Consider the following 6,471-nt stretch of genomic DNA (forward strand, 5'->3'; position numbering starts at 1 on the left):
AAAATATTTAATGGCTTACTGGTTCAACTCCTCTTGCTTATCAATCTAGGAATGATCCACCAAGATTTTATTGATTCTGTTTGATGCCCTATGTTTGAGAGTTGTCATATGAAAAAAATTTGTGTTTCTATCCCCATATTTGAGCCATAAAGCTCTGGACCTCTGCTTCCAAAATTCCTCCTCCTTGGAAACAATATCATGAATTTTGAAAAGTAACTCAATCTCTTTATCCATAATCACAGGATCATACCCCACATCTTGAATCTGAGTCTGGACATCATCCAAATCTTTCATGGGCTTCTCTTTTATCTAAAATATATTGTTGAAGGAGGCTTTATTCCAAAGTTGAATATTGGACTTGAAATTGGCAAGTTTCTTAGCCATTCTAAATATCGCAGTTCCTTGAATGTCAACATTCCACCATTTAAAAATATTGTCATGTATTTTCGGAGCTAAAAGCCATATCTTCTCAAACCTAAAGGAGAAGGCTTTCCTCCCGATCAGAGGGGAAATATTCAAACTAATCGGGAAATAATCAAAGCCAATTCTGGATAACGCATTTAATCTACAAGAAGCATTGCGAATCTTCTCATAAGAGATAATACCTCTGTCCAGTTTGACTTGGATGAGGTCCCCCCCACTTCTTCTATTGGACCAAGTGAATTTAGCCCCAAGGAGATCAAGGTCTAACAAGCCCAGAGAGTTAATCATATCCGCCAAGTCTTGTCTACTTTCATCCAAAACAGGCATCCCACCAGCCTTTTCCATACTAGATAATGGGGTATTAAAATCCCCCAATAGAATCTATTTCTCATTATGTAAGGCCTTTCTAGCATTAATGATAGAAGACAAGAGCATTTTTTTAGCATTTTTCCCATTTGGGGCATAGATATTAGATATGATCCAAGACGACCCATCAATTTGACTAGTAAATCTAGTGGCAATGTGATTAGGAGAGGTAAAGACAATCTTACCCGTAAACCATCTAGGATTCCACAAAGTGGCAATACCACTAGAAGCCCCATCAAAATCAACACAATAAGTTCTACACTCTCCAAAAACAACCAATTTGATCTTTTCCACTCTACAACCAAGCATTTTGGTTTCTTCAAGAAGACATATATCCGGCTTGTGATCTCTAACCAGGTTGGATAGAGGATCACGCTTGTGGGGATGATTCAATCCCCCAATATTCAATGAGATGAATTTAATTTGACTGGATGGGGGGAACCAATCCCGATGTCTTGTAGTGTTCTTTGGAATCCATCAACAATGGATGCTCAACTATGTTTGTCTCTTCTAATTGCATTGGGTGGCCTTCACACTACTCTGAAATTAGATCCACAATCCGCCTTTTGTCGGTTTCTAGTCTTAACTCCACTAGAAGCTGGTGTTGAGTTATGACCATTTGGAGAGTTCCTTTTTCTATGCTTAGCTCTAACCTTAATAAACAAATTTGGAATATCATCATCTTGGGTCAAGTTATCCTGAATTCTTGACTTTGACAAATTATCGACTTTAACAACAAGGTGAATGGGGGGATCCAGATCCCCATGGACCTCCATCACAGAGGACATTATGTTGCTCACCATGGAAATTGGTATTTTGGAGAAGCTAATGCCTTCATTTCAGAAGGATTCTTTAGACACTCCATTCGGGTAGTTAAAGAGTCTAATCAACTCTATGGATAGTCACTTTCAATCCTTTTAAAAAACTATTGAGGAGAAGGTCTGAAAGGAATTTGATGCAAAGAGGCTTCAAACATTGGAAAAGATGATTGCAAAAGATAGAATCACTTTATATGCCTGTGTGAAGAGCATGAAGGATGCATTATCCGAAGGTGGAAACTTGTACAAATCATGCCTATCCTTGAAGAAATTCACTGAGGATGCGCTTGAATGCATATCTCATCTCGTTGACCCTCTGTCAATTTCTTTGAGTAGTCATGAAGATCAAGTGACATCACTTCTTAAGAAAATCATAAACTTGAATCATGACAAGGATAGAATAATTAGAAGAGTTGGATAACTTTGGAGTTGGATCACTCCTAAGTTAGAAATTATGCTCAGTGCCTTGAAAGATTCTCAAGATGATCTGGCAAATAGTGATTCAGTAGAGCTAAAGCCAGTAGAAGCCCAAGCTTATCTTTTCAGTGGTCTGATAACAGTTTTGGAGAGCTTGAAGAAGGGCTGGGACAATGACTTGGATACATTAAAGAATTTCTATGTAGACATCTCCAAATTTTTGTCAGTACGATATGACTATGTGTACATATGTCAATGGCATTTTTGGCTTGAATTTTTGGTTTCCAGAACCCTACCTTTGCCATTGATGTTAAAGGGGGAGAGTAGAGGAGTGAAAAATGTTGATCTTAAGGGGAATCTTGAGTTTTGGAGTCCGATAGTCAGATTTTTGGTAGTCATGTATGTATTTTGGTTTTGGTTTGAAACTTAGTCATTTTTCACTAAGTGTTGCAATCAATGCCAAAGGGGGAGATTGTTGGCAAGAAACATTGCGTAGATGATCTGAGGTTGTCATTGATGGAAAATAGAGTTAGATATCTAATCTACAATTCATGATTCATTCATATCAGAAGAGAGATTGAGGTCCAGTGAGGCTCAATAAGAAGACCAGTACATCCGGTAGTATTTAGTGTTTTGGTAAGCAAATCATTTCTGTTGAGCATTTGGTTTTGTGGATCTTGAAGAAGTATTGTGGACATATAATATACTCTATTCTAGGTTTATGTTCTCTCGTAATGATTTTTGAGTAAATTGGAAGGTTCGGTTTATGAGTTTCATATTAGAATAGTGTTCATCAGCAGTAATGTGTGGATAATTGTTGTGTAGATTGTGCAAAGTAATTTTGGTGATTGTTTGTGTGTTCGAGGATGTTAAGAAAACTTGTGGGAAGTGCGTGGACAATTTTTTTTGGTCTGCATGATTATTTTGGATCGGATTGAGCCGACTTGGGTAACAGGTTTTATTTGTGTGTTATGCATTTTTGGGATGATGTGTAGAAGACATAATTTGATGTCGTGGATATAAAAGAGAAGTTGATATGATCATTTATGATATCTAAAAGAGTGTGTGAATTGTGTATAAGCGATTGTGCATAGTTTCATGTGCGCAGTTGAAGATTTTATGCTCTGGAATTTAGCAGAATTGAGTAGTGTTGTAAAGAAGAGTATTTTTGTGCTTAACCGTAACTATTTTTGGCATTTGTAGATGTTGTTTATCAAGTTAGACATTCTAATTATTATTTATAATTATTTATAAGACTGTGAGTCTTTCGGGGTTGTAGCCCTTATTATAATTTGAGCATTGAGGTCTAGGTAGTGTGCTTGAATGCATGTGCATTCCCCATTGTAATATTTCACTTACTCCTAACAGGGTATTATCTCATTGTGGGTAGGTTCCCACCATGGTTTTTCCCTTAATCGGGTTTCCTTATAAAAATCCTGGTGTTATGGTGTTGTGGTTATTTTCTTTATGTTTCTTCACTTTACTTTTTTGCATTTTCATTAAGTGGTTTAAAGAATAGATGAAGAGTGTTAAAAATTGCAGAACACTGATTCACCCCCATATTAGGAATTGCATGTAGAAAATATCAATTATATGCAGATAAATATTAAACACAAGAATGAAAAACACATAAATAATAATAGCGAAGAGACAATATTTAACGTGGTTCACCCAATCTTGGGCTACATCCACCAAACAAAGAGTCCATTATTATTATCCAATAAATAAAAACTGATTACAAACAACAATCCCTTGCAACTCAATACCACTACAAAATGCTATATGAAGTTCTCTACAAAATAAAACCCCTAACCCTTAGCCTTTTTGGCAAGACTTGTGTCGGTTACAAAATTAGGGTTACAACATGTTAGCCAATAGAAAAATAATACCCGACGCCTTTATAAAATAATAGGTATTTTTGGTCTCGTGAGGCACTGCCCCTTGATCCTACCCTCTATCACGATAGGGAGCTTGCAAGGGGTGTTGCCCCCAAACCCTTGTCAAAAAATATAGGGGGAAACTACACCGATAGAAGTAGGGACAATTTAACATTTGAGTATGATTAGGCTCCATATAACAACACCCCCCTCTCAGTGTTCCTTCTTTCCAACAAGAGCCTTATTAGGGATCAACATAAGGCTCTAGTAGAACCACATCATCATAAATCCCTATGGGATCTTCTTCCTAAGGAACTTAACACTTTTTTTTGCTTTAGTGTATACTAATAAATCTGCATTAGTACACCCATAACAATCCCCTAGATTTATCATATAACTTGGCCTTTTGGATTATTGAATAAATAGAACTTGTGTGATCTAGTATACTGCTATTTTTAAATTTACAAATTGTCATTAATAATATTCATTATATCTTGTGGTAGAGAATTTGACCCCTTCCAACCTATGCAAATCTTATTTCTTCACAAGTTCATAAGGGAATGAAAATATTTATTACCCTTCCTATAGATATGAATTAATATTGCATTTCTAATTTTTGTAGTTTCCTTGGAATTAAGGATAGTGTATTTGTATGACCAATTACAATGGGAACTATTCTCAAGTATGTCTATTTTATTTTCTAGGTCTCTTTCCATATTGAGGTTTTGAATATTAAGCTACTTAGAAGGATTTACATTAAGATAGCTAATTCTTATCCCTACTATTAGATATAATATCGAATATTTTGGTAGAAACAATAAGGGGGGACCTTACCAAAATATTTAAAATTCTCTATCTCTAACCACCCTTAGGTAAACCATCAAATTTGAGTTTCATCCAATACTTGTCAAGTTAATTTAATATTGTTTCTTTCCTCTTTTTATAGCTTTAGTAGTGTTAACAATGTCAAGAGCTTGAGTTAATACTCCAACATTGAGTAATTTATCTTTATTTATTAGAAGACTTTGGTTTATTGGTTTGAAAATATTGGGCCTTTTATATTTGATAATTTCAACAACCACCTTCAAGGGAAATTTTTTTCCTATAAAGATACTAGTTATTGTTTTTTCTATCCAAAGTTTTTTAATGATATTAGGATAAGGTGATAGGGTATTAACTAGAAACCTTGTAGTTGAAGTTATTAGGCTATGTTGAATGGATATTAAATCTATTTAGGACACCTATTCTAATTTCCAATCTAAATAGACACACCATAAAAAAAACAGGGTGAATATTTTGTTTATCCTTAATGCACAAAAAAATATTGTTAGCTAAATGAGAAACTTTCATATTGTAGGATATAAAATATGAGAATCTAATAATCACATGTAGCCCACTAGAATAAATGTTTTGGGATCAAATTATAGATCCACACTATGATCCACTTAAACTCCATAGTTGAGGAGTCTTAGACAAATTTCAAACCTAATTTAATAATATAAATTATAAAAGGATCAAAACTATAGAATAAGTGATCATCCCTTAGAAAAAGTAAAACTTAAAAGTGATTTTATTCAAAAGATCCTGAAGGGTAGTAATATCCTCTCGATCCCCCATGCATATTTAAATTTTCAAAGCCTCCTATATCCTCCAAATCTTGACTAATCAACAACAAAATAATAATACAAGTGGTTTGATAATATGTCTTTCATCTGAGCACAAGGATTACAATATTGAAGGGCTTCCATAGATCCATAGGCCTTGCCAGAATATAAATTTATCTCCTTTCCCCTTTAACCATCTCACCTCATTTTATCAATAGTTATTTAGCTTTAGCAATATTGTTTTAAATTATACACCTAGTTGGGAGGGAAGACCTAAGGATAAGTGACTAGTTAGCAATTGTAATTTCCTATGTATTTGTCATTCATAACATTTCTCATACTCACCATTGTTTAGAAATTTAATTTTTGGGTATATTCACGAAGTTGTACCAAAAAGGTGCCACACTTCAAAAAAAATGAAAAATGCGCATAAGGTGCACACACTATAGGGTGCGCGCCCTATAGGCTTGATGTGCTAAGAATTAGGCTTGGCACACCAAGCCTATAAGGCATGCGCCTTATAAGGCATTTTAAACTTCAAAAGAACCTTGCTCTGCATTTGGATGCATTCTGCATTCCAAACCCGCGTTTTGGTGATTTCGGGTGCAATTTTCTTGCGCTTGCCCTTTGTAAAAGCTTGAAATTGGGCACTAAGTTGTCCATCTCTCATCAAAATGTCACCATGCCATTGAAGAGCTTGAAGAGGTATGCATTTTTATTTTCTTATTGTCATTTTTTTATTAATTTGAAGATTAAACTAGGTTTATTGATTTAAATTTATTTTCATTATCAGGAAATGAGATTAGACAAGAAAATATTGAAAACACTCAATCACCTCCTCATGAAGACCATATTGAAGAAGAAGCACATCAATCACCTCCTCATGAAGACCATATTGAAGAAGAAGCACATCAAGAACCTCCTACAATCCCTAGACATCCCATAGGTACACAAAAAAACCTATTA

The sequence above is a fragment of the Cryptomeria japonica genome, chromosome 10, assembly GCF_030272615.1.
Source record: "Cryptomeria japonica chromosome 10, Sugi_1.0, whole genome shotgun sequence".
NCBI lineage: Eukaryota > Viridiplantae > Streptophyta > Pinopsida > Cupressales > Cupressaceae > Cryptomeria > Cryptomeria japonica.